The sequence below is a fragment of the Rhincodon typus genome, chromosome 12 (genome assembly GCF_021869965.1).
Source record: "Rhincodon typus isolate 14 chromosome 12, sRhiTyp1.1, whole genome shotgun sequence".
Classification (NCBI taxonomy): domain Eukaryota; kingdom Metazoa; phylum Chordata; class Chondrichthyes; order Orectolobiformes; family Rhincodontidae; genus Rhincodon; species Rhincodon typus.
Window position 1 is genome coordinate 11,158,272 of NC_063343.1, and position 13,706 is coordinate 11,171,977.

General features: G+C 42.1%; 1 protein-coding gene across 5 annotated transcripts in view; it reads right to left on the minus strand.

The window, feature by feature from the left end:
- Positions 1–13,706, minus strand: part of LOC109927921 (serine/threonine-protein phosphatase 2A 55 kDa regulatory subunit B beta isoform) — a 501,083-nt gene that overhangs the window by 72,616 nt on the left and 414,761 nt on the right. The window lies entirely within an intron of this gene.

Sequence of the window (13,706 nt, forward strand, 5' to 3'; positions counted from 1 at the left end):
GCACCTTGTTGTCTCGGACCGGAGAATCTGTGCAGTTGTATCCGCCTCTGATTCAGTCCTTCAATCTGTTCTGTTATTCAATTAGCTCACAGCTGATCTGTACTCTGTTTTCTCCACCTACCATTTTGGATCTGTAATCTGCGACATGTTTATCCAAGTAAGAAAATTCAACTTCAGTTTTAACATTTCTAATTGTGACTCAGTCGCTGTTTGGAAAGTTGTTCCAGATTTACACTGCCCTTTGAGTGAGGTGGAGGATTCCTTACATTGCCCCTGAACAGCCAAGCTCTAACTTTTAAAAAAATGCCCCCTTATTCCGAATTCCCTCGAAATGGGAAAATTACTGGGCAACCACCCTGCAGGCTCAAAGTGTGAAGTGGTGTCGTGGCCTTTGCACTAACGGTGGATACTGCAGCCATGCATTAATGTATCCATATTTTTCAGCTCAGAAATGCAGCACAATTGTGTGGATCAGCAGCGTGACCTCTTGCTCTTGCACTATCATGGAAACTTCCAGGTGGCTCTCGCATTCTATAAATCAGGCAAAGTACCGGAGAATCTGTATGACAGTATCACCCCTCAAAACTCCCTAGTGACTTCTCTCCAGAAACTTCCTCGAAGTAGATGTGGCAATAGCATGAGGCCCGCACCAATACCCCCACAGGTTATAATATCAGTATAAATTCAAGCACTTAATAAAGTATGAAATGGCCAGCCAATTATCTTAGGTAACAAATGACATCTTTGTTGGTGAGACCTGAAAATTGAATAGACTGTAGAAGGCTGAATAATGCAGTACATTAAATCACTCCCATGAATGAGCAGCAACTTCAGACTTCAATTGATTTGAACTTCTCTTCTTCCTTCAATCTGTGAACAAGCCACATCGTATAACAGTCCTTCATCTACATTCTCCTGGTACTGACATCAAGATTTATCCGCTTTTGCTTTGACTCAGTCTGTCCCCGGCACTGCTATTTTCCATTTCTTCAAACAAAAATCCTCAACTCATTAACTCATCACCACTTCCCAGTTAATCTATTTCTTTCCTTTATCTCATGGGCTGTTAGCTCTTTGCCTCTTTCTTTAACAAAGTCCTCACTGTCACGCTGCCCATAACCTCCTGGCAGACTTACCTGCACAGCTTGACTGAAGAACTACAATATACCTACTGAAACGCATTCTGCATACAAGAGTTATGGAGCAACTAAATTATTGCTGCAATCCAGTCACCAGAAAATCGTTAGTTAGACAGAGCTGAGACAGTTACTGCATAGAGTGTGTGGGTGTTTGTTTCTTCTGGATATTAATAGAATGTGTGCATTTTTAAATTAATTTCCTTTTTTACCATTCACAGCTTGTTAATTTGATGTTTGTGGCTCAAATGCTAAGATTCAGTGTCCACAGCAGAACCAAGTAGCCAATGGAACATTTCCACAAACTGATCCATCACAGAGCAGTCTGCCCAGGGAAACAGTGGGAAGTATGACCAGCACATGTCCCTCTCAAGACAATGGAATAGATATTTGTCTTGAGCATGGCTGTAAGTTGGACAGTTTGAAAAGTGGGCAGTATCTGCTTGGCTGTTTATCGTACACCATTTCTGATACTCAGTTTCATTGCACTCAGTTTCTTTGGACCTCTGGCCCAGTGTATCATGTACTAGGCTATTAATTTAGCCACTACTAATTTCTTCTAATTAAATAAGAGGAAGTCCAAACCATTAGCTTTGGGTCAAACTACAAGGTTTGCTTCCCACCCACTGACTCAAATCGCTCTCCATGGAGAGACTGTGAAAGATATGGAAGGCGACAACATGCTGGGTGTGATGCCAAAGACTTATACAACAGAATGTGTTGCTATTCCAGGAGAGCACCAGCATCAGAGAGACACAGCAGAAGATTGCTCACATATGTCTTAACCAGAAAAATAACCTAACCAGGGCACAGCAAACCTGCCCTATCACTAGCAAAATAATGGAAAGAATCCTCAATGGTCCCATACCATCCTGTCAATAACCTGACCACCTGAGTCTTATGTTCAGTTCAGTTCCATCAGAACCATTCAAATACAGATCTCCAAACAGTCGAGATCCAGACTTGGATACGTGAGTAGATGCTGGATGAGAGATGAGAATAAATGCTCTTGGCATCGAAACAGCAAGTGACTTTTCAGAATACCACAAACTTAATGAAGCTGAGGTCAATGTGGAAGGAGAAGCGAATTCTCCAGTGGCTGATTTCATACCAGACACATTGGGAGATGGTTAAGGATATTGTAGACCCTTTACACAGCTCCAAGAGTTCAGCATGACAACGTGTTCCCAATCTGCTTACTGCCAATTTTACACTGTCTAGTTCCACTCACAACCCCTCTGCTTATGAAACCAGGCTACAGGGAGACCTGGGACCAAGGCAGAAACTGATGTGGGAGCCATATCATATAAGTACCAAAGCAATCACAATTTTGACCAAGAAGGCCCAATCACCTGCCAATGACAATCAATAGCATCACCACCAGTATCCAATAACCAGATGCTCAAATAAAGCCAAAAACAACAGCAGGGAAGGGTAGATTATCTCCTGACCTTAAAGTTCACCATCTGCAAGGTTCAAGTTAAGGATGAAATGGATCATTTACCTAAATGATAACAGGAGCATCAAAATTGTGGCTGAGATGTATTCAGAACATAAGCGTTGACACCAAACCTAACATTCATCAGCAATGCATTATTTTAGGTGTTGGCTGGCAGCCTGATCACTCAGTGCTTAAAATGAATGGAACGTCTTCGGAATTCTTTTGAAAGTGAAGTTCAGTTGCATTTCATGGAATGGCATATTAAGCTGGGAATGCTTTATTGGTATTAGTCAAAAACTGTCTACAGTATCTCTGCAAACTTTCTACAATTTGTCACATCAGAGGCTGATCATTCCTAATTTTTTTTCTGAAAGTCTTCTGTTTATTTACTTATTAATGTTGATTTATCACTCAAACTATGCGATTAGTGGAACTATAACCTGGGGTCAATGGGATAAAATTCTTATTTCTCTGCTACCTATAAAGTTCTCATACCTCAAAAGCTTGGCTTGATTAACATTCCGCCCAAAGAATGTCAGCAGTGCCTTGGTAGGGCTCACTGCACTGATTTAAGTGCAGAAGCCAGACTGACGTTCCAGCATAGTACTGGGGGAATGCTGCAATACTAGAGGGTGCCTGCTCAGCTGGGTGCAACAAATCCTCCAGCACCACTGTGAAGGATGGCTGGAGTATCAATATCCAAATCAATATTTAACCCTCGACAAAACCGAAAAGGGATTATTTGGTCATTATCATTTGCTGCTTTTGGGAACTCTTGCGTTCTAATTGCATTCCCATATCAAGTTTAGGTTGGCCTGAGTTCCTGGAAGGTATATGAATCCAAATTGTTTTCTATTTAATTCAACCATAAATTGACAATCACACTCAGAAGCTAAAGGGCACAGTAAATAGGGATGCACTGGCTCAGCACATTGATCCTCTCCCGAGATTGAAACTGGATCACAATATTGAGAAAGGACACAGCAAGTTTCATTCTAATACTGACCTAACCTGACAGTGCTCAGTGTCAGCACTAAATGCCTGTAATAATAAGCAGTTACCCTACGGCTCAGTCTCCACCTTCAGTGAATCAAATTGTTTCTTTAAAAGGAGACACTGTCGAACACCTGGAAGTAAACAGATGGTTGTTTGCATAAGAGGAACGGGCAAAGTTGACTACTCCTTTGCTTATCATCACCAATCCTAATACTTTCTTAGGTGATGCGCCTGTCAAGTTCTGTCTACTATGATCCTTAGAGGTGTTCTCGAATATTTCATTATGATAAACACAAGTTGCTGTTTTTAATACTGATAAAGGGAGAGCGATCATATGAACAAATGTGGTGGATGGTAGTATTCATTTGAATGCAAAGTGGCAAAACTGTTGTGATTTGAAGTTGTCATCAAAAGTGATGTCCTAAAAAGATGAGTGCAATACTTCAATCTACAAAATAAACTAGGCACAAATGATGACAGGGAAAGAGAAAAAGTCATTCAAAATTATGCCTCGAGAGGGACCCTGTTGACAGTGTCCTGGGATAGATACTCTCACATTTACAATTTTGATTAAAGCTTAAACATTGGACAAAATCTCTATCAGATGTATTGGGTCCCACTTGATCTCGTTTAGGATCAGCCAGGTGATCTGCTTTAATCAGTTGTCTGTGTTCAAACACCAAGGTTGAGAAATCCCAAGTAATTTCACAACATTATGGAACCTCAGAATAAAACTGTTCCTCAATTTGGTGATCTCTGCCAGAAATGGCACAAAATTGACTCGTGTGAAATGAATAACAAATTAATTTGCATATATATAGCAATTTCATAACATCCCAAAGTGATTTATAGCCAATGAAAATCTTTTCAGTGTTGTCGCTGTCATACTGTAGGTAAATGCAGCAACTATTTGCTAGATGCCCTAGCAAAACTGGAGTCAATGGGAATTTTGGAGGGGAGGAGCAATCTCACCATTGGGTGGAGTCATATCTGACGCAAAGGAAGATGGTTGTGATTGTTGGAAGTCAGTCATCTCAGTTCCAAGTAACCACTGCAGAAGATCTTCAGGAGAGCGTCCTAGGCCCAACCATCTTCAGCAGCTTCATTAATGACCTTCTCTCCATCATACAACTCTAAAGTGGGGATGTTTGCAGATGTTTACATGATGTTCAGCAACATTTACACCTCCTCAGATACAGAGCAGTTCATGCCTTTATGCAGCAAAATCTGGGTAATATTCAAGCTTGGGCTGATAGGTGGCAAGTAACATTTGTACCACACAAATGTCAGATATTGACCATCTCCAATAAGAGCAAATCCAATCATCTCCTTCTGACATTAATTGGCATTACCATTGCTGAAAACCCCACTATTAACATTCTAGGGAGTTACCATTGACCAGAAACTGAACTGTACTAGCTATATAAATACAGTGGCTGCAAGAGCACCTCAGAGGCTAGGAATCCAGCTGTGAGTAACTCACCTTCTGACTCCCCAAAGCCTGTCCACCATCTACAATGCACAAATCAGGAGTGTGATGGAATACTCCCCACTTGCCTGGATGAGAGAAGCTCAAACAACACTCGGGGAGCTGGACACTTTCCAGAACAAAGCAGCCTACTTTACTGGCACCACACCCACTCCCTCCAGCATTGACACTCATTAACAGCATTGTGTACCATCTGCAAGACTGCAGAAACTCACCTAAGATCGTTGCACAGCATGGAAGCAGGCCCTTTGGCCCAATTCATCCATTCCAATCCGGTTTGCCAAGATGAACTAGTCCCATTTGCATGCAGTTGACCCATATCCCTCTAAACACAATGTTATTGAGACGGAAGATTTGAGTTATAAGGAGGGGCTGGGACTTCTTTCCCTGTAACATAGCAGGCTGAGGGACAATCTTATAGAAGTTTATAAAATCATCAGGGACATAGATTACGTAAATAGCCAAGGTCTTTTCCCCAGGGTAGAGGAGTCTAAAACTAGAGGGCAAGATTTAAGAGGGACCTGAGGGGCAACATTTTCACACAGAGGGTAGTGTGTAGGTGGAACGAGCTGCCAGAGGAGGTGGTAAAGGTGGGTACAATTACAACATTTGAAAGACATTTGGATGCAAGAAAGAATCACCACTTGCAAATTCCTCTCCAAGCCACTCTCAGTCCTGGCATGGAACTGGATCACCATTTTCATATAATCATAGAATCCCAATAGTGCAGAAGTAGGCCATTTGACCCAGCATATCCACACCAACCCTCTGAAGGGCATCCCACCCAGGTGCCCCTCCCCAACATATCCCCATTACCCTGCATTTCTCATGGCTAATCCACCAAGCCTGCGCATCCCTGGACACTATGGACAATTTAGCATGGCCAATTCAGTTAACCTGCACATCTTTAGACTGTGGGAGGAAATCGGAGCATCCAGAGGAAACCCACACAGACAGTTGCCTAAGGGTGGAATCCAACCTGGTTCCATGGTACTGTGAGGTAGCAGTGCTAACCACCGAGCCACCATGCCGTCCCAAAGTTCCTTCAGTGTTGCTGGGTCAAAGTCCTGGAACTCTTTCCTGAACAGTAGTGTGGTGTATCTACACCTTGGACTACAGCAGCACAAGGTGGTGGCTCACCTCATCCTCTTCAGGCAATGAGCGATGGGGAATAAATCCTGACCTAGGCAGTGGCTACCACAGCATGTAATCAAATAGAAAAGGAACTAGTTTGCATCCAGTAAGCTTCTAACTTAGAAGATTTGGGCATATAGGTAATAACCAGTTGATCTGTTTCACTAATGCTGATTTGGGGATAGATATTGGCCAGAATATTGGGAGCACCCACATACGTGAATCTCACATTGGGAATATTTTTCCATTTCCTCACAGAAGCAGATAAAGTCTTTGTTTCATATCTCATGCAAAAGATGAAACCATCAATAATGCAGCACACCTTCAGTGCTATAAGGGTAGATTGTAAGTCTGAATTTTGTGCTCAGGTCTCTGGAGTGTGACTTGAATCCACAACCTTCTCAGAACTGAGAGTGCTGCCATTGAGCCTAGGCTGACACCTGACAATTGGAACAATGCTGGATCAGGGTGCGGAGGTACCTTTGTGTTACATGGTATATCTGCTTTGGGACAATGCTGGGGCTGCTGCTAGAACATGTCTGTAAAATGACACAAGCAGTGACATCCCTCACTGTGATGTATGCAACAAATATTTACAAAATTAACTATTCGTATCAACTGGCCTATTTGTTAACTCCTGGAGCTGAAATGGAGGAAGAGGAAAATGGAGTGAAGGTGTGTTATTTCCATCATAAGACAATGCAATAGATGCACCTCATGTATCATATTTAATGATATAAGACACAATGTCCTTCATTAGAAGGATATTCCATTTTTAGCACCTGCACAATAAGCATAATGTTATAGTGCAACGCAGCTATCTCTGACCTTACCCTCATTGAAGAATTCAATTTGATTCAAAGCTTTATTTTTATTTGTGCATAACCGATGGACAGCTAAAAGATTTTAATTAAGAATGCATGTTTTTTTCCCCCTCGAGACTCCAGTATTTAAATATCTGCAATATAAGCAGAGAACCGTTGTTTTTTTAAAGTTCGATCTTAAAGGATCTACCTTTAAAGCCTGCGCGCTGCAGCTCCAAGGGCCTAGTTTCTATGGCAACACATTATAGTGCTTGCTGTTTATGTTTAAGAGGTGCTCTGGGCATCAATACACATTTAGAGGTGGCAGTAACAGAGATCCATTTTCCCTAAAGTCTCTTCCCATCCCCTGCTCCTCCTCAACATTTGCTATCAGGCAATTCCATGGGTGCTGGCCTCAATCAGAATGGTCTGTCTTCATATAATAGCTTAAGATAGTGACTTTTGGGCAAGCTATTCGACTACAGGGAGCATCACATCAAACCTGTATTGGACATTACTGAACAGCGATTCAGCGTGGGATTGACAGCTGGCACTCGGTAACACTCTCTTCCTCCAACTCTGGTCTTAAGGGACAATGCAAAATTAGAATTGGAAGGTATTATTCTGCCTATCATATCAGTTCTAGCTACCAATTTCTCCCACTCCCTGTCTTTCTCCGCAGCCATTTAATTATTTTTTTCCTCTTAAGTATATATTCTGTTTCCTTTTGATAGTTATCACTGAATCTTCTTCTGCCACTTTTTCAGGCGATGAATCCCAGATGATGACAACTTACCACCAAGTTAAAACATTCCTGTTTGCCCAGTACCTTAAATCTAGGTCTGTCTGTCAATGCAACAGTTTGCCACCATTTACTCAATTCAGCCCCTCAAAACTAAAACTTGTGTTTTATGAAATGGAACACTTTAAACAAGAAGGGTTAACCAGATCTTCAAAATATATTTAAAAATTAAAACCTATTTTGAACAGTTTAAAAAGCATTAACCAACCTAATGCCCTAGGTATTAGCTGTTCCACTTGGGATAGAGTGGAGTTATATTGAGCAAGAAGATGCCTGTCTGTTCCCTAGTGTGTTGCTGAGCTCTCTGATTTCTGTTGGCGCTGTATAGGGGATCGACACTTCGCCCCAGTGGCACTGGGTGAGGGAGGGGCTGAAGACTGTTGAATTCCTCAGGGATTTTGATATTGTCAATAATCATGGTATCAAGGCACCTCGAGCGTGGAACATCAGGTTTGGTGTCAAGTTGAATTTGACTGTATTTTCTGTAATCGTTAATTCATTATGTTTTAGAATATATTTTTTCAAATTTTATGAATGATGAATATTTTGGGACACTGGGTTGGGTGTCCTAATTTTAACCTTGGTCCCTATTTCTCATCATCCACTGACTTCTGCCAGGATGACAGTTTGGATAAATAGTAGAGAAGGATAGCAGCTGCCAACAGTCTTCATGGTTGGACAGCTTGTACACTCCTGGACCACAAATGAAGTACAGTCACTGGGGTGAGGCACCAGAGTGCAGTCGGATTCCCTAACCTTTATATGAGGCTGTGACTCGAACAGAGGGAGTTTGACAGGAGGGAAAGATTTTCCCCACCGAAAAGAAACAGTATAATTTATATGGAATTGGGTTTATAACCAAATTCAGATTAGTGCAGTTCAAGTAAACCATAAAGATGGGATCCAAACTTTTTATCAAAATGATACACCATTTTGAGGCCAGTCAGTGTCCAATGAACTGTCTGAGAAGAAATATTGAAAATGAAAACCAAGCATCAAAGATCCATTCCTCTTTCACTCTACATTGTCACGTAGACATTTAATAATTTGATTAAGGATTTCAAGTAATTGTCATAATTTAGAAAGAAGATTGAGTTCTTGTTGCTTGGTCTTCTTCCATCCTTCATCTCACAATCTTGCCCCCATTCAGCTTGAGCTTCAAGAAAATAGGGCTAGACATTGATAAATGCCTTCCCTCCCATGTAAAAACAACACATTCTTATGTACATTATAAATGTTGCAATTGCCAATAGTTAGTGCCATGAGAACAATTATAACCACCTTGTATATGGATTGCAACATGTATACAGCGCATTGTCCTAATCTTTCAACAACTCATTAGGTTTAAAATTAATGACAAGCAAAAAGAGAACAGGCTGGGAACAGACAGCCAAGCTATTAAGGAGAAGCAGCCTTCAAGTCGATGGCAGAAAGCTTAGGGAAAGGATGGTGGGGGGGGTTTGGAGGGGAACTTCTCCTGGCCACTGCGAACAATCATTTCTAATTTTAGAGAGAATTAACAGCTGTTTTACGGTGTCTCATAAACGAGAGTTATCACACTTTGCAGGAGAAACCAATCAAGAGCTCCTGACAGATTTATCACTGAGATTCGGAATGAGGGTGACATCTGTTTTTGGAAGTACGGTGTCAGCACCAACAAATTGTGACTGCGGCGTGACGTGAAATTATAAGCCTTGATCAAGTGACATTTCTGTGTGACACATGCTTAATTCTTGCAATTTGAAATCTGGCAAAATGGATTTGTGAAGCAAATCAATCAACACCTCATTTTGTTGGCCTTGGGTTTGCGGATTATAGTACTCCCCTTCATAAGGCAGGTCCTTTACTGTATCTAAAGCAGGGCCCTGGTGCTAAATTCACCAACACATTCTCAAGGGGAATGAGGCAAGGACAATCGATGCTGGCTTTGCCAGTGACACCCACAGCCCGGGAACATTGTAGAACTAAAAGTCACAGATTGTTACGATGATTAATAGCTGTTACGGAATGCACTGCCCGAAAGAATGGAGGAAGCAGCTTCAATAATATAGTTTGAAAGGGAACTGGATCAATAGTGGAAAGGGAACGTAATTGCATGGCTATGCGTAAAGAGCAGAGGACTGGACTAATTGAATAGTTTTTACAAAATGCCAGCACAGTCCCGCTGGGCCAAATGGTCTTTCCGTGAGCACCGGCCTAATGATGGTGCCTAGGGTTTGAGAATTCAGCTAAGTGAATGCTGGATTCTAAAAGTGTAATTATTACTGTTTAACAGATTAATTTAGCAGATTACAAAAGCACAGACAAAAACTTTTAAATGACTATATATAAAGCTCAAAAAAGTAAAGAACATAAGTTTATAAAGAGCCCTCCACAACTTCACAGCCAATAAAGTACATTTTTTGAAATGTAGCCACTGTTGTAGGAAAGATGGCAGCCAATTTGTCCAGAGCAAGCTTGCAAAAGCAGCAATGTATTAAAATTAGTTAACCTGTTATAGAAACACTGGTTGGAGGGTAAATATTCATCAAGCCACAGGGGAGAACTGCCCTGCTCTTCTTCAAATTAGCTACGGATTGCAATGGCAGAAGGAGCCTTAGTTTATTGTCTCATCTGAAAGCTGGCCTGCAACCTCCACGGTGGGACTTGAAGCTGTGCCTTTCTGACCCAATAGACAGAGTACCATGGCACAGCTAACACATAAAATACACTGTTGTGCAGTAACTACATACACCTCAAACCCGAAGTAAACTTTGGTGGTTGAAAAGCAGTTTACACAAAAAGGATTTCACCAAGGGCTCCAACAAACTGCAAATCTCTCCCCACAGCAAATTATCAGCTTCAAAACCCCCTTCCCCTCCCCCTTTTCTGATGAAGGGTCTAGGCCCAAAACGTCAGCCTCTCTGCTCCTATGATGCTGCTTGGCCTGCTGTGTTCATCCAGCCCTGCACCTTGTTGTCTCGGATTCTCCAGCATCTGCAGTTCCTACTATCTCTGATTCAATTTTAACCCCACTGCGAAGCCTCTTCTAAGGATGCCTAACCTGAAGAAGTTACCCTCCTCCCTCCGGACAAACCTCAAGGGATCTCTACCTGTTTGTTTCCTCTCCACCTATCCTCTCCTCTATCCGCCTCCCACTCTCTCCCTATTTATTTCAAAACGCCCTTCCCCTCCCCCTTTTCTGATGAAGGGTCTAGGCCCGAAACGTCAGCCTCTCTGCTCCTATGATGCTGCTTGGCCTGCTGTGTTCATCCAGCCCTGCACCTTGTTGTCTCGAACTCTCTCCTACTTCTGTTTTTGGTTCCTGCCTCCTGAGCATGTCCTTCTATTTTAAATCTGATAGTCACAAAGAGAGAATAGCAGCAGATGTAATGTCCAACATTGTCCCTATCCCAAGGGAGAGTTCTGTGCCAGGGACTTTAATTGGGAGGTGCTGACCATAGCTCTTAGCCAACTGGCTCCATTTGCAAGGTCAGTGGAGCAGATATTTATGCTGTTCCTATTGGACAGGATGAATTCTATACACATGTCCGTAACCAGATGGCCTCATGATATTTGTCAACCTGAACCGAAAATCATTTCTGTGTTCTGACAGTGGAAACAGCAGATGGTGAGGGAGAGTAGAGTATTCGACAAAAATGTGAGCTTACTTCAACTTGACTGGGTTGATGGGATTGAGCTGCAGATAGCTGCAAATCAGCTTAATTGTAAAATGATACAGCACTGCAAGGGGAAGGCCATTCTGCACATTGTGCCTATGCTAGCTTTATCAAAGATATATCCAATTTGTCCCACTACCTTACTCTTTCCCACGGCCCTACAAAGTTTCTCCTTTTCAAACAGATAACCAATTCCCCTTTTCAAATTACTGCTGAATCTGGTTTCACACCCTATCAAGCAGTCTATTCCAGATCAAAACAACTCACTGCATAAGATTTTTCTTTGCACCTTGGTCTTGCTCCTTTCTCTAATTATCTTTAAATCGGTGACATTTGGTTGGCACTTCCCTGTCAGTTTCTTCCTAGCAGTTCAATCAAAACCATTCAATTTTCAAAAGAGTACACTCCCAGTCTCTCCAGGTAATCGAAGCCCCTCATCCCTGGTGTCTTTCTACTACATCTCCCCTCCGGATTTTCTTGGTTTTTCTTTTCAGTGGAGACTCAAGCTGCCAGTCAGTTAAATTACTGGGTAATGTCAAAAGCAGGAAATGTGGCTTGAGGTTTAGCTTGCAGCTGAGTGGTAACAGGCAGCAAGAGTGGAAGTGAAGTGAAGCTCTGTAACCTAGCTAGGTTTGCACAGCTGAGACCAAGGGCTAGAGCTGGACCTGAAGATACAAGTAAGCAGCTGGCCAGCCTCGGCTCCAAACACCATCATCCAATTACTGCACAGACATTATTTTTGGGCTTGTAGCTGTAAACAATTTGTCAATGACACTCCTGACCTCAGGAACAGCGGCTCCTCTTTCCATTTGACAGCTTACGAGCTCCTAGCATCAGCATTGAGTTCAGCGATTATATATCTTATAATTATTTTTTCTTTCTTGCACATCCTGCAAAATATTTGCAGTTTCTCTGGATCCATATTTAGTTTCCATATTTTACCCATTATCAGCTCCTTTACACGAAAGCAAAGTATTGGTAAAACATCATGGACCTGAAATGTTAACTCGATGTTTCTCTCTCCACAGATGTTGCCAAATTGCTGAATTTTTCCAGCACCCTTTGCATTTGTTTCAGATGTTCAGCAATTTAAAATTAACTGAGTCACTTTTACAGCTTTCCGTGTGATAGCTGGCAGCTCCCTGATAATTGGCCCAAGTGCAATCTCGGTATGCTATTTGACTGCAGAGAGTATCATTGTCAATGTTCAACGTGCCCTCCAGGGTACTGTGGCCAATTATACAACTCCCAGTCTTATGGAGAGCAGCTAAGCTGCTCAGATGACCTCCGATCCTATGACCTACATTCAGCCATTGCGCCATTTCAGAGAATAATTTGAACAAAACATGCTGTGATACGTACAGACATCCTGCAATATCCAACTGCACAGTTCGTAAATGTATTTCAGGGACCTGGGATTTTGACAGCAAATATTGGTCCCTGCTGGAAAAGAACTGTGCACATCAGCTGAAGATCGAATCAGATCATCCAATGTAGCCCCCGGGTACCTGAATATCAGCACAACCTTCTGAGGTGCAACAACCTTATGTACAAGTCAGCAATACACAATGAGGCTGAAATTAGGTCTTGGTGGGATATCAGGCCAAAGGAGAAAGCCTCAGGTAGGTCAAAATAAAGTGCACACTTGTTTAGGATTTAGCCAAATCTTGGGCTGCACATAGGAATCCAGATTCCAACACACACTGAATTTGCAACAGGTTGGACATTTAAATGCAAATGTGATTTGTTTCCTGACTGCTTTTGACAGATGCCAGGGGTCAAATCCCATCTTCACGTTCAAATGTGCCGGCTCGTGATAAGAGACATTCACCTCCCGTTATAACACGGCAAACAGGATATCATCACTCAGGCGAGTTAGCTGTCGTAATTACATCAGCACACTCCAGTGCAGTAAGCCCCCAAGAAATTAGATAGCAGATACATTAAAGCTGAAACCAATTTATATACTGCAGCTACAACACTGTATTCAGCACTGGCCTTGGGTTTCAACAAAACACATTCAGAAAGCTTCAAAATGATTGATTCCTTTTTTTCCATCTATAACTTTCCTGAGGGATAAACACATTTCAAGTTTCAACGCGCTGCAGAATTGTAACCTGCTTCTCACCAAGCTATGCCAGTTCCTGGTCCAGGAACAGCTAAAATTCAATGCTCTTATCCTTGTGGTTTGAACCTTGTAACTCAGCAACCTCTGCCATCCCAGGAAATTAGGGGATATCGGAATA